Source organism: Oryctolagus cuniculus, chromosome 17 (genome assembly GCF_051225735.1).
Source record: "Oryctolagus cuniculus isolate XC-2025 breed Fujian yellow rabbit chromosome 17, ASM5122573v1, whole genome shotgun sequence".
NCBI lineage: Eukaryota > Metazoa > Chordata > Mammalia > Lagomorpha > Leporidae > Oryctolagus > Oryctolagus cuniculus.
In genome coordinates, this window is record NC_142883.1 from 13,441,608 (window position 1) to 13,463,895 (window position 22,288).

At 50.9% G+C, this 22,288-nt stretch overlaps 1 protein-coding gene and 1 pseudogene across 1 annotated transcript in view; one reads left to right on the plus strand and one right to left on the minus strand.

Annotated features, from left to right (window-relative positions):
- PITPNC1 (phosphatidylinositol transfer protein cytoplasmic 1) overlaps positions 1 to 22,288 on the plus strand; it is a 280,327-nt gene that overhangs the window by 61,640 nt on the left and 196,399 nt on the right. The gene's annotated exons all lie outside the window — the stretch shown is intronic.
- On the minus strand, positions 1,355 to 21,544 carry LOC100338011 (spermine synthase pseudogene; annotated as a pseudogene).

The following is a 22,288-nucleotide window of genomic DNA, read 5'->3' on the forward strand; positions in this document are numbered from 1 at the left end:
GCTGGGCCAGGCCAAGGCTACTCGGTCTGGGTCTCCTACAAGGACCCGAGTGCTTGAATCATCACCTATGCCTCCTGCAGTATGCGTTAGCAGGAAGCTAAGATAGAAGTGGAGCTGGGACTTGAACCCTGGCACTCTGATACAGGCTACAGGAGTCCTGTGCAGCATTTTAACTGCTGCAGCAGCAAACCCCCCACCTGTTTCTGGTTTTTTTTTTTTTTCTTTTTCCTTTGCTTTTCTATTTTGTGCTTAAGGTTTGGTGGATCCAGACAAGAACACCGCATAATAGGCACTTTCCAAGTACATGTTGTGCTTAAAGAAGCAAAAGTTGCTTTCATGCAAATGAAGTAGAGCCAGGTATTATTTGCATGCAGTAATGATATTTTATAATTGGTAAATTATACAGAAGGTTATTTAGTTTGGTCACCAAATAAAGAGACAGATGTATAGGTTGTGTTTATATATGCTAAATGCATCTATAACAACATACTGATGATGTTCAGCATTTCTTTTATTTCTCTTGTAATTTTAATTGAAGCATTGCTACTCATTTTTTAAATTCTCTCTTTTTTTTTTTTTTTTTTTTTTTTTGACAGGCAGAGTGGACAGTGAGAGAGAGACAGAGAGAGAAAGGTCTTCCTTTGCCGCTGGTTCACCCTCCAATGGCCGCCGCTGCAGCCGGCGCACCGCGCTGATCCTGGCAGGAGCCAGGAGCCAGGTGCTTTTCCTGGTCTCCCATGGGGTGCAGGGCCCAAGCACCTGGGCCATCCTCCACTGCACTCCCTGGCCATAGCAGAGAGCTGGCCTGGAAGAGGGGCAACCGGGACAGAATCCGGCGCCCCAACCGGGACTAGAACCCGGTGTGCCGGCGCCGCAAGGTGGAGGATTAGCCTATTGAGCCACGGCGCCGGCTCTAAATTCTCTCTTATAAGCACCAAATTTTAACACCTAAGTCAATTTTGGGGAAAAGAAACAGCATCAAGAACTTCTCTCCAAAATGAAACAATGATGCCCATTCCTCTAGAGATCGGAATGGAAGGTCTACCGAAACCAAACCCCCCTCAACATAAATAAATAAAAATAAAAAAACAAAACCCACACAGAAATAAAAAGTAACAAAAATCACATTCTAGGGTCCATGCATCTCATAGTCTTCACCGTGCTGTCTCATCGTTCTTTGGCTGACTTCCAAAAAATGACACCCTAGCTCATCAGAATACACATTTTGCATTGTTTTTTAAATTAAAAATAATTTAAAAAGAAAACTTGCAGGAATTCAGTCACTTGCAGGCACAGTGTGCAGCCGTCAGGATGGGAGTTGTAGCACTCGTGAGTAGGGCACACTTACTTGTCATCAAGGTTTTGCGTCTTCCAACAGTGTAAATACCCACAATTCAAGTACGAAGGGGCATAGACGGTCTCCTTTGAGAATTCCGCAGGACAGTACAGGCGCCCGAGCTGTTCCTCGTAGAGCGGTGACACAGTTCCCCGTGTAAAGTACTTCCCACCCTGTTTCCACACTTCCGTCCAGAGGTCAAGAATCAGTCTGAGAAGCTCCGATAAGGAATCGTCTCCTAGAGATGTGGAGATGGGAACAGCTGTCGAAGCATTAACCTCACGATCAGACTCTTGCCCTTCCTTGACGTACCCCGAGTCCTGGACGACGGGTCTTCTGTTAGACTCATAGCAGGCCCTGTTGAGATCGTCTGGGACGTCGCCACATGGTTTGCTCGTGTTTCTTACATCCTTCAGTCACCCTTTGGTCAGTCTCCACCATAGTGGTCATGTTTGGTTTCTTCCTTCCTTCCTTCCTTCCTTCCTTCCTTCCTTCCTTCCTTCCTTCCTTCCTTCCTTCCTTCCTTCCTTCAGATTTATTTTATTTACTTGAAAGAGTTACAGAGAAAGGTAAAGACAGAGAGAGAGGTCTTCATCCGCTGGTTCACTCCCCAGATGGCTGCAATGGCCACAGCTGCGCCGATCGGAGCCAGGAGCTTCTTTCAGGTCTCCCACACAGGTGCAGGGGCCCAAGGACTTGGGCCATCTTCCACTGCTTTCCCAGGCCACAGCAGAGAGCTGGATTGGAAGAGGAGTGGCTGGAACTAGATCCGGCGCCCATATGGGATGCCGGTGCTTCAGGCCAGGGCATTAGCCCGCTGCGCCAACAGCGCTGGCCCCTTGGTTTCAGTTTGTTTCACAGAATATGCCTCCATCTGCACCTCCCAGCATCAGTGCATCTCTGCCACTGCCCATGATGGCCCCGGGCATACACCAAGTCACTCTCCCCCAGATTGACACTCCCACTGAAGGTGAGAATGTTGCCAGTGTAGAATTTTAATGTTCTGGGAAGGCAAGTCTTCGCATACACCTCTTCATCTGTGTCATCCTCAACCCAGCGCCCGGCGGCAGGCGGTGTGCCAGTGTCTGTCAACGCCCCCCCCCCCCGAACTTGGGCGACCTTCGCTTCACCCGCCCGGTTCTGTCCTGACTCAGTTCTTTCATTCTTCCTTCTACTTTGTTCAAACGACTGTCGATCCTTCTTTGCCCTGTGCATCACTGTCATAACTCCGAAGGCCCAGCAACACTAATCCATGGGTAAATTCTCAGATTGGCAACGCTGCTGTTTTTGTTTGTGTAGGTGGCTAAAGAGCTGTGGTCTTGCCAGGTACGCACCGATTCTGCCAACCCTTGCTCCTGGAGAATGGACTGGCGGCCTTTCAGAGTGGTCTCGCCTTAGCTCTGGGACTGTGCGTGAAGTCGAGCATGCTGTGCCGTGCTGCTGCCACAGTGAGCCGAGGCACTGTGCCACGCCCGGGGCAGGCGGATGCCGGGCACCAGCGGCCGGGCCGCGTGTCAGGCTGCGGCCGGCGGGGACTGTCGCATTTCTATTTTTTAAAAACGTGAGCATCCCGGAGTAATTCAGACAAAACTACTTCTGAATAGTAGGTGACAGTTTATTATAGGTAAGAGGGATGAATATCGATAGCATCACTCTGTGTATCTTGGATCGACACATGGAGGAAATTGTAAACTTGATTTTGACAAGTTTTTAAAAAAATACTCATTTGCAGTACTGATACGCCATGTAATTGACTTTGTGGGATATACACAGGTACTTCAAAAAGTTCATGGAAAATGCATATAATGAAAAAATCTGAATGGATTTCAAATTTTTTTTGGCACCAAAAACATCTTTTAATTACCCTGTTCCATGAACTTTTTGAAGTCACTTCTGATTTCCATGGTCAGCATTTATGGCAGATTTGATTCTGTTTTCTCTGAGTCCAAAGCAGCAGTTCGGACAGGTGAAGCAGCAAGTAATCTCCTTGCTGGGGTCAGATGGGAAGATTCAGCGTCTAGATGTCTTAACTGGGAGCACCCTGCCCTCGGAGAAGCTGCCTGTGGACGTGGTGGTGGACGTGGGAGACGGGGCAGGCGCTGGGCACAGTGGTAGGAGCGCCCGCGTCTGGGTGCCTGGCTTCAAGCCCCAGCTCCAGTTCTCATTCCGGCTTCCTGCTGACCCACACCCTGGGAGGCAGCAGGTGATGGCTGAGTACTTGGGTCTCCAGTGCAGTTCTGGCTTTTGGCTTTGGCTTGGCCCAGCCCCAGTTGGAGAGTTAGCCACTGGATGGAAGATCACTGTCTGTCTTTCTCTGCCTTTTGAAAAAAAACAAAAAAAGATAAAATAATAAAACGGAATGCTCTTTGATATGTCCATGTAAGTAGATGAAAACGTACAGATGTGTGTTAACGTCCATTTTCCTCCCAGTGTTCCTCAGTGGACTGATTATTCATCTGGCTGAAAGGAGTTCTTTGAGCTCCTAACATAATAGTTATTCATAAAAGCATTTAGGCTGATGGCTTTCTGAGGACGTCCTGCTGTTCATGATGGACTTCATCTATATTTCAATGAATTTCTAAATGGGGGAAACAGAACATTTTCCCTTTGATTAATTCATTGGTTTTCCAGTCCTCAAGGACCCGTAGGCCGCTGAGCTCCAAGAGGAAGTTGAGACAGGGAAGCTGTAAATTGGGATTGGAGCCGTGGAACTCCACAACAATCTTAGAACCTGGTCCTAAATTCAGTGTGTGAAACACCTGGATGATTTGTGGAAGTTCAGCTGAAAGCCAAGTTTAAAGTCGCACAAGACCAGCACAGTGTTATGAGTGTACTAAGTCGTGAGATTGTTTTGGATCATTTGACCATGTGCCGGCCTTTGGTGAACTTTGTGCTGGCATCAGGCGGGCTCACTTCAGTAGCACCATGAGTCAGGGCACCGGGGCACCTTGCACTCTGGCTCTATGCACTGTACAACTGTGACTTGAAGAGTTTGTTATTGAATGTCCACCTGAATTAGAGTGGTCCCTAGAGGCAGACCCTAAGGTGAGGGTTTGGGGAGGGGTCCTTAGAAGCCCCAGGAGCAGCACAGGGCAGTGGGAGGGGGAGGAAGGAGAGAAGGCCATAGCAACACCGTCCATCTCCTGGTTCAGTCTCCAAATGGCCACAATGGCCAGGGCTGGGCCAGGCTGAAGCCAGGAGCCCGGTATTCCATCTGAGTCTCCCACGTGGGTGCAGGGGCTCAAGCACTTAGCCCATCTTGCACGGCTCTCCCAGGCGCATTAGCAGGGCGCTGGATCAGAAATGGAGCAGCTGGGATTCGTGGAATGCCAGCATTGCAGGTGGCTTAACCTGCTGTGCCACCATCCAAAAGCGATGCTGTGAACAGGGAGCAGGTGGGACACTCACAGCGACCATGGAGCCGGTGGGCCCTGGGCCCCGGGCAGGAGGTGGAGTGGGAGGTGATACATGCTTTGATCTGGTCTTTTCATTGCTTTCTCCCAGAGCTGGCGGACGGCGAGTGGGCCTCAGTGGCGAGTTCCTCATTCTCTGCCCCAACCGGTCCAGTAGCCCCTCGGGGTTTGTGAAAGGAAGAGCGTGTTCCTGCTTTAACAGGGCTTCGATCCTGCAGTTTGCTAAGTGAGAACTGGGCATTCTTGCTAAGTGAGAACTGGGCATTCTCGTGCTCAGGTCCATCTGATTCCTTCTGGGAGGCCGCTTTTGTCACCGTGTTAGCTGGAAGGCCATCTGGGCCACTGCGGAGATGTTTTTATGAACTCACATTTCTTTCCAGATGCAAGGTTCGGGGAGGGGGTTGTGGGCTGGTGAGAGAGGCTGCAGTTGACCTTTCTTCCTCTTTATTCTGATCCAGAGCCTTGGGGCATTAACTTAACGCATGTTGTCACAGGCACTTGATTCAGCTCTGCTTGGTGACTGAATGGCCCTTTACAAAACTCTGTGTTCGGCCGGCACCGCGGCTCACTAGGCTAATCCTCTGCCTGCGGCGCCGGCACACCGGGTTCTAGTCCCGGTCAGGGCGCCGGATTCTGTCCCAGTTGCTCCTCTTCCAGGCCAGCTCTCTGCTGTGGCCCGGGAGGGCAGTGGAGGATGGCCCAAGTGCTTGGGCCCTGCACCCGCATGAGAGACCAGGAGAAGCACCTGGCTCCTGGTGCCAGATCGGCGCAGCACGCTGGCCGCAGCGACCATTGGTGGGTGAACCAACGGCAAAAGGAAGACCTTTCTCTCTGTCTCTCTCTCTCACTGTCTAGCTCTGCCTGTCAAAAAAACAAAATGAAACAAAACTGTGTTTGGAACTGGGTATTGCTCTCATGCTATATGGACTTGACCTTTTAGGAATCTAACGAGACTTGCTTTGCCTGTGCCCCAATCAGATTTGCTCTACAGGTTATTGTCACCCAGGGCAAACACAGTCTGTATCTGGAAAGCAGGGCCACCTGCCAGCCACTGCCAGGTGCATGTTGCGTTTGGGAGTTGTGTCAAAATATCTCTGTGATCTCAGAACTAAGCCCCACAAGAAGTCAACCCTGATCTCCCTGAAAGCCGTCCCAAGGAAAATGATTAAGAATCAGTTAACGGGGCTGGCGCTGTGGCTCACTAGGTTAATCATCCGCCTGTGGCGCCAGCATCCCATATGGGCGCCGGGTTCTAGTCCTGGTTGCTCCTCTTCCAGTCCAGCTCTCTACTGTGGCCAAGGAAGGCAGTGGAGGATGGCCCAAGTGCTTGGGCCCTACACTCGCATGGGAGACCAGGAGAAGCACCTGGCTCCTGCCTTCGGATCGGTGCAGCGCACCGGCCATGGCAGCCATTTGAGGGGTGAACCAATGGAAGGAAGACCTTTCTCTCTGTCTCTCTCACTAACTCTACCTGTCCAAAAAAAAAAAAAAAAAAAAAGAAGAAGAAGAAGAATCAGTTAACAAAATCACTTTTGGTGACTGAGGTGGTCCTTAACCTGGGTGTTTAAAGACAGCTGAGTGTCAGAGCTGAGCAGGATACAGTGGGTATCATTGGATGTTTGGTATCACGCACCAGGCCCTGGGCTTGGAGCTGGGGTGCAGTGGGGAGCAGAGGAGGCCCCTGCCCTTTTGCTGTGCTGGGAGGCACGCAGATGTTGACAAGGAGCCCGGTGCGCTGTTGATTGCAGCTGGGAAAACCACCATGGAAGAAACCCAAGAGGAACGCTCGAGGGGAACGGGCTGGTCTTGGGGGTCCAGCAGTGACGATGGCAGAGTTGCAGGAATTGTCCAGACAGAGGAAGAGAGTGCTGGAGGCATCAGGCTGTTCTGGACACGTGAGGTCCAGGTTCAGTAGCTGAGCTGGAGACATCCACCAGCTGTCTCCCATGCTACCTTGGGGCCTGCTTTGGGACCCCCTTGGGAGGGGTGGGGAAGCCACAGGAATGATCAGGTGGCTTCTTTGAGCTAGAGTGTGGTGAGGTTGGGAAGAGGCAAGAGGAAGGGACCGGGAAAGCTGCTGGCTCATTCCTCGCAGGCAGTGAGGGCCCTAGTGATGCTCACCAGACCACAGCTGGGTTTGTTGCCCCATGGGTGTGTTTTCCCTAGACCCTGCAGTAGGCCCAGGCTAGCTCAGGAGCTATCCTCACCCCTGCTGTAGACACTGCAAGAGCTCCCTTCTAACCCGCTTCCTTGGCCACAGCCTCCCTGCTCTGCACACAGGGCAACTCCTGTGGTCTCCATCCAGGACCTAAGGAGCTGTCCTCCAACCATCGGCCTTGCATCACCTGAGAGCTTGTTAGAGATGCAGAATAGCCTCTGTGTGTTTTTTGTTTTTTTTTTTTTAAGATTCATTTATTTGAAAGTCAGCGTTACACAGAGAAGGAGAGACAGAGAGAGAGAGAGAGAGAGAGAGGTCTTCATCTGCTGGTTCACTCCCCAATTGGCAATAAGGGCTGGAGTTGCACTGATTCAAAGCCAGGAGCTTCCTCCAGGTCTCCCACATGGGTGCAGGGGCCTGGCCCTTGGGCCTTCCTCCACTGCTTTCCCAGGCCATAGCAGAGAGCTGGATTGGAAGTGGAGCAGCCGGGACTCGAACTGGTGCCCACAGGGAATGCGGCAGCTTTACCTGCTATGCCACAGCACCAGCCCCAGCCTCTGTGTTTTAACAGGGTCCCTGCTTTCTGTTCAGGAGACGCAGTCACTCAACCCTGCTGCCCACGAGAGGAATGGCGGAGGCTTTATAGACATAACTAAAACTGCCACAGGCATTACTTACTATTCGTAGCAATTTTTAAATTTATTTATTTGAAAGGCACACAGAGAGAGAAAGAGATCTCATCCACTGGTTCAGTCCCCGAAGGCCCACAACAGCCAGAGCTTGGCCAGGCTGAAGCTGGGACTGGTGGACCCAATCCAGGTCTCCCCCTTGGGTGGCGGGGACCCAGCCACTTGAGCCCCGCTGCTGCCTCCCAGTGTCTGCATTAGCGGGAAGCTGGAGTCAGGAGCAGGGCTGGGGCTTGAACCCAGGCCCTCTGGTGTGGGACGTGGGCCTCCCCTGCAGCGTCCAGCCGCCCACCCCAACAAATGCTTTGAGCTGATGCGAATATCCGGACTTGTCCTCAAACTTTGCTCTCAAACTTTGCAATGTTGTTTTTCAGTTGATCTTGCCCTCAGCCACTCTTTTTGTGACGCTCTGTGATTTTCTGTTTCTCTCGTTCCTTCTGTGTTTATTATGTGGAATTATTTTGTAAGGAAGCTTCCCCCTTACCCTGCATTTATTTCTTCATCCAATCGTTTATTTATGTAGATATGGCCTCAGAGATATTTATTCTTTGGGTAAGACAGGTTCCTTTTTTTTTTTTTTAAAGTGTCTTGCACCTTCACTGCCTCCCGCAGTCTGCAATAGCAGGAAGCTGGAGCCAGGATTCCAAGTACTCTGTTGTGGGACCTGGGCACCCTTCCTGGTTTAACCACTGGGCCAAACACCTGTTAGTCGAGAGTGGGAAAGAGCCGCTGTGCGTCGTGGTGGGGAAGCGTGTGCAGGCCGGGGCCGGGTAGACAGTGGATGGAGCAAAGCGTGTATAAGGGTCAGTGAGAGGGAGGCCTTGGCAAGCTCAGGGGACACTCTGCTCTCAAAACAGGCCCCAGGAAGGCTTGGGAGCGCTGGCTTCAACATCAGAACTTGAAGGAGCTCCCACTCACTAGCTTTCCCTGCACGATGTTTTCCCTGACAACCTTGGGAAACTGACTATTGGAACTTTAATTTTCTTGGCCCCACATCCTGGCCTCTGGAGTTGTGTTATTCAACCTTGGCACCATGGACGTTTGGACTGGATAATTAATTGTCTGGAGATCGGGAGAGGGGAGGTGCATCTTGTGCCTTGTAGGATGTGTAACATCCTCTGGCCTCTAGGCTCTAGAAGCTGGTAGCATCCTGTGTATTCCCCCAGCAGGGACCACCCGAATGTCTCCAGGCAGTCACTCCCTGCTAAGGATCACTCATCTGAGATGATCTGGGATCCACAGGATCCGCTGGCCGGTGCCTTTGAACGACCAAGACGACCCTGGCGTTCGCCTGTGGGTTTCCTGCAGCAAGGACCACGCGGATGTGGTGTGAACGCTCTGTGCTGCAGCAGCGGGTCCCATTTTCTGGGGAGCATCTGCTGGTCCTCTTAGCCCACAAGCCGGGCTGGTCCAGAGGAAACAGAGCTCTGGTTGTCGGAGGGTCTTCACTAGTTCCACGCAGGGCTGCCGTGGTTATGGGCTGGCCTCCTGAGAGAAGGTTCTTTTGCTTTCTCTGGGGACACAGGGCTCTTCACACTGGTTGGTGGTTCTAATCCAACATGCCACCTGCTGAGTGCACTGTTCCTTAGACTGCTGGGCATGCTGGGCTTCACTCTTGCACTCTCGGTTCCGTTATACAAACACGCTTGCATGCAGACCGAATGGTTTCTCACCTTCCGCAAGTTTTGAGTAAGACATTCCCCTTTCAGACCCAGCAAGGTGACAGAGATTAAGGTCAAGGCCAAGGCTGAGACTGAGATGACCTTGCACAGTCGCTGATGCCATCTGTTGGCGGCTGGCAGAAGTGATGCCCTGTGCCCGGATGGAGTTTGTGGATTGCACAGAAAGTTGGCAGCTGAGAGCCTTCTTTCCACCCGGGAGCACAGGACTGGCTAGGATTAGGGAGGGGAGGGAATGTGGGTTTGCTTTGTGGATCTTGCATCGGTAATCAGATGCTGCCGGGAGTCCAGAGCTGAAATAATTTTCAGAGGATTTCCCTGGGATGCCATTGGGACTTAAATCCACTACAAATCAATTGTGAGTTAAGGAATTGGGCCATGGGGAGATCACAGAGCAAAAGGGGATCTCTGAACCAAAGATTGTATCTTCTGGGGCTGGCGTGGTGGCGCAGCGGGTAAAGCTGCCACCTGCACTGCGGGCATCCTGTGTGGGCCCAGGCTTGTGTCCCAGCTGCTCCACTTCTGATGCAGCTCCCTGCTAATGCTAATGGGAAAGCAGTGGAGGATGGCCCAGGTGCTTGGGCCCCTGCACCCATGTGGGAGACCTGGAAGAAGCTCCTGGCTTCTGGCCATTGTGGCCATTTGGGGAGTGAACCAGTGGGTGGAAGATCTCTTTCTCTCTCTCTCCCTTTCTCTCTGTAATTTTGCCTTTCAAATAAATCTTTAAAAGATTGTGTTTTCTGTAGGGCTGGTGTGCAGTGATTACTTGTGGAATTTGATTATTGAGTATATTCTGTCTTCATTCAAAATGCTTTCAATACTTACCTGGCAGGGGAGGTACCAGAATCATAAAGTGCTTCCAGAGTGTGCACTTGTGTCTATACTAATCCTTCTAGGCAGACAAAGCCCACATTTCTGGTGATAAACCTAGAAATTGCGTTTCTTAGGTCCACAGTTCCAGTTGATAATGAGAGCCAGAATTAGTCCAGCCAGTGGGTTCTCAGCTCTAGCTGCCTGTAAGAATATCCTGGAAAATGTGGGGAGAGGGGGCAGTGGCGGCCCCCTGTTGGCGTTGCTGATTCAGTTGGGCCAGGATCATGGGCTTCCCTTCGGAATGCACAGTGAGTCTCATGGGCAGCTGGGTGGTGACTACTACTCAGGGTGTGGTCAGCAGCTATGGGAACTCCCCAAAAATGTAGAGTCCCAGATGTCACCCCGACCTTCTGAATCAGAATTTGCATTTGGGGGCCAGTGCTGTGGCGTAGTAGTTGGCTAAGCCTCTGCCTGCAGCACTGGCATCCCATATGGGCACCAGTTTGTGTCCCAGCTGCTCCTCTTCCGATCTAGCTCTTTGCTTATGGCCTGGGAAAGCAGTAGAAGATGACCCAAGTGCTTGGGCCCCTGTACCCATGTGGGAGACCCAGAAGAAGCTCCTGGCTTTGGATTGGCGCAGCTCTGGACATTGTGGCCAACTGGGGAGTGAACCATTGGATGGAAGACCTCTCTCTCTGCCTCTCCTTCTTCATGTCAAAGAAATAAAAAAAAAAATAAAAATAAAGAATTTGCATTGGAGGCTGGTGCTGTGGCGTAGCAGGTGAAGCCGCCGCCTGCAGTGCCGGCATCTCATATGGGTGCCGGTTCTAGTCCCAGCTGCTCCACTTCCAATCTAGCTCTCTGATATAACCTGGGGAAGCAGTAGAAGATGGCCCAATTGCAAAAAAATTTGCATTGGAACAAGATCTTCAGATGAGGGGCCCGTGTTGTGGTGCAATGATTTAAGCCATTGCTTGCAATTTTGGCATCCCATGTTGGAGTAGCTGTTTGAGTCCCAGCTGCTTCAGATCTGACTTCCTGCTAATGCGCCTGGGAAGGCAGGGGTGCTTGGGCCTGCACCCGTGTGGGAGATCTGGATGGGGTTCCTGGCTCCTGGCTCCCACCTGGCCCGGCTCAGCGTGTTGTGACCATCTGGGAAGTAAACCAGCATCTCTTTCTCTCTTCCTCTTCCTCCCTCTCTCTCCCCGGCCCTCTGTCCTCTTTTCAAGTAAATAAATAAATCTTAAAAAAAAAAAAATCCTCAGATGATTCCCAGGCACGGTGATGTTTGGAAACACTGGGTGTTGTCTTAGGGGTCTGGTATTTCATCTTTACCGTTAGGCAATATATTCGGCAGTTTCCCATTGCTCTACTGAAACACCGGAGCCAGGTAACTATAAAGAGGTTGACTTAGCTCGCAGTTCCAGAGATGGCCTTGTTGGCGGCGTCCCGAGGTGGCACAGGACCTCAATGGGGAGAGACCAGGGATTGTGTGTGTGTGTGTGTGTGTGTGCGCCCTCTGCTCTCTCCCTCATTACAAAATCCCCAAACCCAATTGTGGGGGCTGCACCCCTGAGGACCTTATCTAGTGCTGACCACGCCCCTAGGGCCCCGCCTCTATACACGAGAGTGGGGGTCCTCACAGCGGGGATTGGCTTTGGACGCGGGTGCCCTTAGGGGGTATTGGCTCATAGAGTTCAAGGCCAGGTTTGGATGGGCCCTGAGCCTTCCCTGCCCTGTGTGTTCCCCCATGCCCTCCAGACTGCAGTGGGAGGGAGCCCAGGAGCACCCCCCACTTCCTTCTCCTAAATGTCTCACTCACTGCGTGTGGGGGTGTTCCACAGCCCTGCGGTCTGGGTACATCACCCTGCAGTCCCTGAACCCTGAACCCAGGGCCTGTTTGTTGCTTGTCCTGGAAAACTGGGAGGCGGTGCCTTTTTTGCTTACACAATAGAGGGTGTTGAAGGGTGCGTTTGTGTTTGGAGGTTCAAATGGCAGGAAGGCGCTGTGGGCACCTGGCTCCTCCCAGCTGGACGGGGGTTGCGGTTGGCCGGGTGGCACTGGCAGCACCAAGGGAGTCCCCTGCCTCTCTGAAAGAGACCCTTTTCAGGCCATCGCCTGAAACCCAGGAGAGCCCGTCTGGGCTTTTCTCAATCCGCAGATCCATTTTGGGCAGCGCCTAAAGGAGACACAGGCGTCCCTGTTTGGCCTCTTTTTGGGAAGCCAAGAGCCTTGGCTGCTTTTCCCGCTGTGATGAAGGAGCAGAGCCGCACGAGCCCCGGCCCCCTCTCTTCCCCTCTCCCCTGGGCTCCCTTCCACCATCTCCTGCCCTGCGTCCAGTTCCTTCCGCAGGGGACAGCAGCAGCCAGCAGACTGGGGGAAGCCACCGAGGCTTGGTCCCCTGGAAACCAGGCTTCGCCGCCTCTTTCTGGAAGCCTTGGGAGGTCTTGGGGAACCGACCTGCAGAGACAAACCAGCCGTTAGTGGCCCCTGGCCCCGAGCCCGCGCCAGCACCGGTCGCTCCTCTGAACTCAGAGGTTTGGGAAAAACCGCAAAGCAGCCTTGTGCTTTTGTCCCTCTTGCGTGTGTGCGGGTTTGTGTGTTTCCTTCCTCTGGCCTCTCTGTTCTCTGCCCTCCTCCTGCTCCCCGGACTGCTCCTGGGTTGCCCACAGTGATTCCAGCAGTCGGTACTGAGGACGGAGGGAGCAGGCCAGGTTCCCTGGGTGTCACCCAATGGTAGCTGAGCCACATGGGGACACGGGTTTCTCTGCAAGTGAGACTCTGCCTGGCCCCAGCCTCAGGTGGGATGTTTGTTTGCTGTGCTCTTTGATACATTGCCTGCATGTTCACACACACACACACACACACACACCCTGCATGCCCTTGGTCAGCCGGGAGGGCCTTGGTGCCAGGCTGTCAGGTTTTCCTCTTTTGTTCTTGGACACACAAAGTGCTCTGTCAAAAGGACATGGTGAAGTTGTCATGGGAAGACGTCACTGGCTGGACTAACTGAGCCCTCCTTAACTTGAGGGCGGGGCGGTGCAGCTCTTCCACTCGTGTGTCCACATCTCCCTTTACAAATGAGCAAGCGATGATGTGGTTCCTGATCGTCACTGTCATCTTTTTGACTCTCAATCAAGAAGACTTTCTGGGCCCACGCTGTGGTGCGGTGGGTTAAGCCGCTGCCTGCAGTGCTGGCATCCTGTATCAGTGTCAGTTTGAGTGCCAGCTGCTCCACTTCCAATCCAGCTCCCTGCAAATGCTCCTGGAAAAGCAGCAGAAGATGGCCCGAGTGCTTGGGTCCTTGCAACCCCTATAGAGTTTCAAATACATAAAAATAAACCTTTTTTTTTTTAAAGAAAAGAATTTCTTTCTCTTTGAATCCCATAACTCTCCTCTGAACCAAGAACAAGTGGAAAGAGACCAAGTAAGTCGAAGATTATGCTTTTTTTGTTTTCTGAAGGAGAGAGAAAAAATTGGAACCATAAAATAATGCTTATCTTTAAATCTTGCCTCCTGATTTCGCAAGGTACCGTTCATTTACCTTCTAAGGACTGGTGTGTTAGGAAACTGGTCAGTGACATGTGCAGTGTGCTGTGTGAGTGAAGGCATTCTCTTCTGCAATGCTCATTTCTATTTCAATGCTCGCCTCAGTACTTTAATTAATACTGTTTATGCTCACTGATGAATAATTCAGAGTCACACAAGCAACAGATGTCAGAGGATTCAAAATGACTTTCCCTGAATTATTTATTATTTCCAAAAAAGTAACAGGTTTGTTGAACAAGTAATTGGCAACACAGATGTAGATCAAGGTTTGTCAGCAGGCAACAAGGTCTGATCCTGCGTGCTTATAACCAGCGCTGTACTGTGGAAGAGCCGTTCGCCTGACGCTCTGGTGTAGTAGAGAGTCGTTGATTCGTCCTGTGGCTGACAAGCTGGAACCTTGTTTGATGTCCACGTCGTCTACAGATGATGCAGCACCAATGGGACTTCATGCAAAAATGCAACGAATGAGGGCCGACTCCGTGGCATAGTAGGCTGAACTTCCGCCCAGCATCCCATATGGGCACTAGTTCAGGTGCCGGTTGCTCCTCTTCTGATCCTGCTCTCTGCTATGGCCTGGGAAAGCAGTGGAAAACGGTGCAAGTCCTTGAGTTCCTGCACTCGCATGGGAGACCCGGAAGAAGCTCCTGGCTCCTGGCTTTGGATCGATCCAGCTCCAGCAGTTGCAGCCATCTGGGGAGTGAATCAGCGGATGGAAGACCTTTCTGTCCCTCCTTCTCTCTATCTGTAACTCTGCTTCTCAAATAAATAAATAATACAAAAATGCAACAAATGGATGTGGCCTTGCAAATATCTCTCAGACAAAATGGCTCAATGCAGGTTTGCGAAGAGGGACCATTTCTCTGTCTGCATGGGTCTGTTAAGATTAGAGATCTAGAAAAACAGAAATTCGACAGGTGTGTGAAGATGGCCTGTGGGTAAGAATGTTCTGAGGTGCTGTTTATCACAGAATTTTAAAAAAGAAAACTCCAGTGTACAATAATGAGAGATTAGATAGATGCTGGTGTATCCAAGTAATGGAATATCAGGTAGTTGTTAAAATGATAGATGTATTATTTTTACTTGGAAAAGTCTCAGCGTGTTAAATAGAAGATGCTAGGAAGTGAGAGAGGTTATCAGCCAGTATGGTTTCATTTCCGTAAAAACTACGTGTCTGTGGGGTTTTTATGGTAGGCCTAGAGAAAAGTCTAGAATATTAATAACGGTTGTTTAGGGGTAGTGGTAGTGACTTTTCCTCTGCTTCACGTATTTTTTTCACTGTTTCCGCTATAAGTACGCATGTCATGGTCATAGTAAAAGACCAAGCTGATTGAGCAAGCAGTCCAACAGCATTGTGACTCGGGGTGACTGTTTCTTGTTAACAGCAGGAGGTGGGATCCACGGGTGCCTCTGTTTGTCCAGATCTGTACGGACTCAGGTTCCTTCCATCCTGGGCTCCTCCGTTCCCAAAGGCCTTGTCATCTCCCTGGCCAAGGCTGTCAAGAGAAGAGTGGGTGTGGCCCAGGCACACTTCTTGTCTCAAGGCCCTGCTCCCATCCCTCGCTGTCTCCCACTGTAAGGAGCAAGATCCGTGCAGACAGCTGTGGGGCCAGCTCCAGCGCTGTGCTGGGGAAGGAGGAGAAAGTGAATTTTGCCAGGCAGCTTCCAGTCCCTGCGACCTGTGTCACCTTGTTTAATAAAAGACAACAAAAAAGACTTTGAAAGGAAGTGGAGTGTAGGATAAGATGTTTTCGGAGGGCATTTCTGTTAGGAATAAACACACCGCAGGGCGTGGATGCTGCAACACTGCCCTCAGCATTTGCAGACTGACTGAGAAGCCGGATGGTCACCAGTCCCAGGGGTGTGTGCCAAGGGCTAGAGGAACGTCCAGGGAAGTGTGGAGGAGGGACTCTGCAGGGCTCGGGGAGTAAGGCTTAGGTGCTGCGGAAAGCGAGCAGTGCTGCCTCCTTAAGGTGCCAGGATTTGCTGTACTTTAGAGGAAGCACAACTGTTTGTTGTCTGATATCTTAGGGCAGCCCAGCCTCTGCGTCATCGAGGCACTGAATTGGGTGAGCGTTCCTACTTTGAATCATAATTTAACGTCCTAACTGAGCTGCAGGTAGCTGCGGTTTACTGTAAGTCCTTGTTGAACACATCACAGTGATCTGTAACATGAATCTCTTGGAAGACCTACACTTTAAAGGAAACTTTTCATGTGAAAACCAGCTTTTGGGGCCAGTGCTATGGCGTAGCCAGTAAAGCCACCACCTGCAGTGTTGGCATCCCATTTGGGTGTCGGTTCAAGTCCTGGCTGTTCTGCTTCTGATCCAGCTCTCTGCTATGGCCCGGGAAAGCAGTGGAAGATGGAAAGTGGTGGAAGCCCAAGTCCACCTGCACCTGCGTGGGAGACCCGGAAGGTGCTCCTGGCTTTGGATCAGCTCAACTCCGGCCATTGCGGCCATCTGGGGAGTGAACCAGCAGATGGAAGACCTCTCTCTCTCTCTCTGCCTCTCTGTAACTCTGCCTTTCAAATAAATCTTTAAAAAAAAAAAAAAAAGAAAGAAAACCAGCTTTTAAATAAACTTTAAAATATACAATCTTAAAGTTTTTTAATACAGTTATCCTGAATAGAGTCTTCCTAGATTTATTTGAAAGGCAAATCAAAAGCATTTTGAATAGATGGGTTTTCCTATCCTGGGTAGAAATTGATCTGTCTTTGATAGATTTTTAGTAATCATACGATTAATCATGTAGTTAATCATATAATTAATCATTCCTTCACAAGAGGATTACACTTTTCATATCTTTTGCTTCACATCTGGTTTTTTTAATCCTTTTTGAAAAAAAAATTAAGTTTATTTGAGAGGCAGAGAGACAGAAAGGCCCCATCCATCCACTGATCCACTCCCTCACATGCCTGGGAGCCAGGAACTCAATCCAGGCCTCCCAGGTGGGTGGCGGGGGCCCAATTACTTGAGCTATCAGCGCCGCCTCCCTGGGTGAGCACTAGCAGGGGGCTGGATCCAGGAGTGCAGCTGGGACTCAAACCTAGGCCCTCTGATCTGTACCGTGTGGCAGTGCAGCTGGGACTTGAACCCAGGCCCTCTGATCCTTGCTGTGTGGCGGTGCAGCTGGGACTCGAACCCAGGCCCTCTGATCCATGCCGTGTGTCAGTTTAACTGCTGCACCCCACCCCACCCCCACTCAGCTTTTTCAACTCTGTGGCATTTGAGCTGATAACACCAAAGAATATCCTGGCTTTCTGCATAAAGATCTAGGATATGGTGTCTCCTACCCAACCAGAATGTGGTCCCGCAAGACACAATGGAATCCGCAGGCCGGAGATAGTAGGACTGCTTGGGTTCTTTGGTGGCCTCTTTTAAGAAAACTTGGGTTTTGGAAGTCCCAGGAGGCATGAATTATTGCCAATGAAGCCCAGATTTGAAAATTGCTGTTTTGCAAATGGTGCTTTTTCCAAAAATAGAGTTTTCTGCAGCTGGAAAGAACTTTAGCAATTGGTCGATCAGTTGGCCGTGTTTGAGGGTGCTGCACTGAGCCAAGAAGAGGCCAACACTCACTAGGCTCTCGGAGTTCATTTTGTGGCAAAACTGAGCACAGTGGTTGTGATTTTCAGTTCTCTGATCCCCTGCCCTACTCCACACCGGGCTTCTCTTTGTATTAAAGTTTTTATTTTTACCTCTTTGAAAGGCAGGGTAACAGAGAGAGCGAGCGAGCGAGAGCGAGCGGTCTTCCATCTGCTGGTTCATTCCCCAGATGCCTGCCACACCGTGGGCGTGTCCAGTCCAAAGCTAGGAGCCTGGAACTCCGTCCTGGGCAGCAGGAACCCAAGGACTTGAACCATCACCTGCTGCCTCCAAGACGCGCATTAGCAGGAAGCTGGATGGAAAGCAGAGCAGGGACTCGAACCAGGCACCCTGATGTGGGACGCAGGTGTCCCAGGTGTCGTCCTGACCACAGTGCTCAATGCCTCCCCCACTGGCTTCTCTTTATAGAAAGGCTCTGCTGGCTGCGAGCTTGTATTCCGCCACTGAAGGATCCTCATTAGAAATTCCTGTTCCTGCGCTGGTCTGCAGGAGTGGTGGGTTTGGACCTGGGGGACGTGGGAGTGAAAGATCCCAGTTTGTTCCCGGATGCTTTGCTTACAGAATGTCTGCAGAGATGATGGGGACCTTTCTTGATTCACATTCATAATAATGGGCCCAACTGGAGCAGGATTTGGACTTGAGGCTGATTTTGTAAGGAAGTTTCACAGCCAAAACATCTCTAGATAAAGAATTTCAGCCTTGTTTGTGTGTGTGTGTTTTTTTTAACTGCTCCTCAGAGGACTGAGAGTTGAAATCCCAGACACAACAAAAATAAAATATTTCCTTCTTATGATAAAGTGGTCATGGAGCTGAAAAGCAGTACCATCTTATAACACGAATTTCTTATTTTTTGATCAGCATTAAAATGAATTGACACTTTGGGGGTGTGTGATTCTGGTTTAATCATTACATTTTCTGGAGCCGAGGGTGTCTTATGACCTTACGGGCTTGTTGATTTCAAGAACTGCAAATCCCTCTGCCCGTCCGTCCGTCATCCCCACGGCTAAGTGAGCAGAACCAGAAGCTTCTGCTGCAGGATCAACAGCTTGCACTGGTTGCCTTCGAGTCCTGGGGGGCCTTGGAGCTTCACACTGTGGAGTTTCTGTTTGAAAAGCATAGAGGTCCTAATTTTCAAAACACAGCTCTGTGTCTAGCTGAGGAGTGGAAAGTTTTGTGCTGCAGCTGGCGCCGTTCGCGGCTGAGGGGTAGCCTTTCTCCCTCCACGCTTGTTAGCTCTGTGCCTCGCGCAGGGTCCTGGCCTTGAGATGGACGCTGGCACCCAGCTGCCACTTCCTGTCCTCCAACTTCGCTTTTGCGAAGTTTAAGATCTTTGCAGCCATCATTTTCCAGATTAAAAACATACATTTCGGGGCAGGTGTTTGGCCTCATGGTTAAGCCACTGGCTGGAGTGCATGGGTTCAAGTCCCGCTTCTGCTGCTGATTCCAGCTTCCTGTGAACGCAGACCCTGCGAGGCAGTTGGCGGTGGCTCGCGGAGTTGGCCCCTGCCTCGCACATGAGAGACCTGGACTGAGTTCCCACTCCTGGCTTGGCCAGGAAATGAGCAGCAGGTGGGAGTTTTCTTTTTCTCTCTCTGCCTCCCAAATAAATAAATAAAAACATTGAAAAACTCACGATCCCCTGTTGAAATACTTTGTTGTTCTAAATTGGGAACATCCTGACTTTACATCCAATCATTCATCTCTAATTCACCACAAAAGCTGATAGAATTCTCTCGGGGCTGCTGTCATTGTTAATTTACATCTGACCTTGTTCTGAAAAATACTTAAGGCAGTGCAGCACTAGTTTAGAATGTGTTACCTCCTTTTTTTTTCTTTTTTAAAGATTTATTTATTTATTTGAAGGGCAAAGTTAGAGAGAGAGAGATCGATCGATCGATCAATCTATCTATCTTCATCCACTGGTTCACTCCCCAAGTGACTGCAATAGCTAGAGCTGAGCTGGCCAGGAGACTGGAGCCCAGGTCTTCCCATGTGGGTGCCGGGGCCCAAACAACTCGGGCCATCCTCTGCTGCTTTCCCAGGCACATTAGCAAGGAGCCGGATTGGAAGTAGAGCAGGCGGGACTTGAACCAGCATCTGTATGGGATGCTGGCATCACGGACACTGGCTTTACCTGCTACGCCACAACCCTGGTTGCTGTGCTGCCTCTAACTTACCAACTAGTCTGAACCTGTGGAAATTTTAGTCCAATCCCCTAAGAAACTGGGGAGACAAAATTGGGAAATAAGCAGTGGAAGACTAAATGTTTTAATAAAAAATTCAAATATCAGCCTTACTTTTAATTAATAGGTTTTAGAGACAGAACTGGCAGGTGGCAGGGCCTCAGCTACTTGAGGTGTCCCCTACTGCTTTCCAGTGTCTGCATTTGCAGGAAGCTGGCGTCAGGAGCCAGAGCCGGGACTTGAACACAGCTGCTCCAATAAGGGATGCAGGCATCTTAACCTGTGGCCCAAGTGCTCCTCCTGGACTCTTGGTTGTTGTACTCCAAAAGGTGATGACCGCCATTGCTCCCCTCTCACAGACAGGGAAAGGAGGAGTCGGAGCCGCCAGCTGCCTCACCTGAGGTCGGTGAGGGCTGGCAGAGCCAGGACTGGGACCCAGGCAGTGGTGCCACAGGGGCCTCCCTCTGAACCGCTGGGCTCCGCTGTCTCTGTGTGTTTCCTGGTGGTCAGGCTGCTGGGAGCATCTGTCGTGAGCACAGCGGGAAATGCGTGCAGCTCTCTGGAACGCGCTTCCGTCTGGATTTGGGGATTTTGTCGTTGGGTGTCTGCCAGGCCGTGTGCGCAAATCGTGTGCCCATAAAGTCCTCCTGAGAGGGTGACGGTGGCCTGGGCGTGCAGCCCATGGAGGTCGCTCAGGCAGAGGAACCGCTCTGCCAGGGAACACCCGGAGTTGAGGGGTGCAGGAGCTACAGAGAAGCATTATTAAAGATGACTCTTCAGATGCCAAGAGGAAAAAAATGACTTCTTGGGTCAAAAAAAAAAAAAAAAAAAAAGCGAAAGCTCTCACCCTGCGTGAGCCGTGAGCTGAGGGATGACTTCTGGGGGGCGGCTTAAGTGCAGTAGATTAGTCTGCAGCGTGGATTAAGGGCCGGGGGTTTAATAACTTGTGCATTAAAGAATGGCCGGCAAATGTTACGCTGTCATAAAAATGTAACCGCTCTAATTGAATTTAGAAGCAATGTTAAAATTATTCTTTTGGTCATGCCTCCTAGATGCATTAAATAAAATATCAAAAATCACAATGGATTAAATGGAAACTTTAGCATGGGAGAGTTATTAAGCACTAAATTCTGTTGCTAGAGGTTTTTATTTTAGCTTTTCTGAAATGTACTAAGAAAATTCTGCCTTTTACATAATTTGTGGTCATTGCACCGTTTCGATGTGCCAAGAAGTGTTCTCAGAGTCTTGGCAGCATTCTGGAATGTCATACATTCTCTTAGTCTGGGGTGTGTGGATAATGAACATTTGATATGTATTGATGCTGGTGGTGATTTCCTGCGCTGACTCCTCTCTCGTGAGCAAAGAAGGGAGCGGGTTGTCAGTGTGCGTGAGGCTTAGCGTGGCGGAGGGAAAGGACGCCTGCTCTCCTGTGGTCGGCTAAGCTGGGAATGGCACTGACTAGAGATGAGGCCAGTATGCCGCTGGCAGGCAGCCGCCCCATGTTCCAAGGCCCACCTTGTGGTTCTGGAGTTCCCTGGGATGCAACAGCCTTGTGGAGCCCATGCAACAAAGACCCATGGAGCCTATGGGACTCGAAACACGAGTGGTGATTATGAGCTGGGAAGTCTCCTCCTCCCCACGCTAGGACAGGCAGATGGGTCACTGTGAGGGTGGTGGAGGCAGGGACGTTATGTCCGGAACCCAGCTGCGTCGTGAGGAACAGGGTTGGCTGAACAGGGTGCGTGCAGTTGGGGCTGCAGGGGTGGGCACGTTGTAGCATCCAAGCGGCCTCCCCCTCTGCTGGCCTGCCGGTCATCTCCTGGAGTGCCCAGAGCACGTGCCAGGTGCATGCTTCAGGAGCTACATGATAAAGGAAGCCAACGGCATAAAACGCAAGCGTGCCAGTGGGTGGTGATGGGCGTGGGCGCCGCTGCATAGGAGGAGTAGCTCTAACATTCTGTGACATGGCGTATCCATCAGACACTTCAGAACAGCTGCTTGAGAGGATTTTGAATGTTCTCTACACAAAGAAATAAGAAATGTCTTAAGAGATAGATACGCCACTTACCCTGATCTGATCGCTTCGTGTTACATTCATGTACTGAAACATCACACTGTACGCCATGAATAGGTACCTCCAATACGCACCAATGAGAAATAAATAAATAAATCAACCATGCTGAGGACTGTGAGTCCTGGTTAGAACTTCATCCTTGGCCGGCGCCGTGGCTCACTAGGCTAATCCTCCACCTGTGGCACCGGTACCCCGGGTTCTAGTCCTGCTTGGGGTGCCAGATTCTGTCCCAGTTGCTCCTCTTCCAGGCCAGCTCTCTGCTGTGGCCCGGGAGTGCAGTGGAGGATGGCCCAAGTGCTTGGGCCCTGCACCCGCATGGGAGACCAGGAGAAGCACCTGGCTCCTGGCTTCGGATTGGCGCAGCATGCCAGCCGTAGCAGCCATTTGGGGGGGTGAACCAATGGAAGGAAGACCTTTCTCTCTGTCTCTCTCTCTCTCACTATCTAACTCTGCCTGTCAAAATAAATAAATAAAAATAAACTTTATCCTAAGCAAGTCACACCGTGGAAGTGAGTTCCCGTGACCACGGACGCAAACTGCTCTTTGTGCTGTGGCTCAGGCTCAGAGAAGTTTCTGGTCTGCAAACTTTATGTCAAAGAATCAAGTGCCCGTCTGAGCTCCACAGGACGCCCGAGTGAGAGGCGCTTCCTCCAACTCCTGTTGAATAAGCGCCTTCAGGCGGGACTGTTCATCCGCAGACTCTAAGAAAGGGGAAAGTTTACATTTTTCCAGCCGCCCAGCTTCAGGCTTCTTGGTGAATCATCAGGACAGACTTTCCAGGCCAAGTGTGCGCGC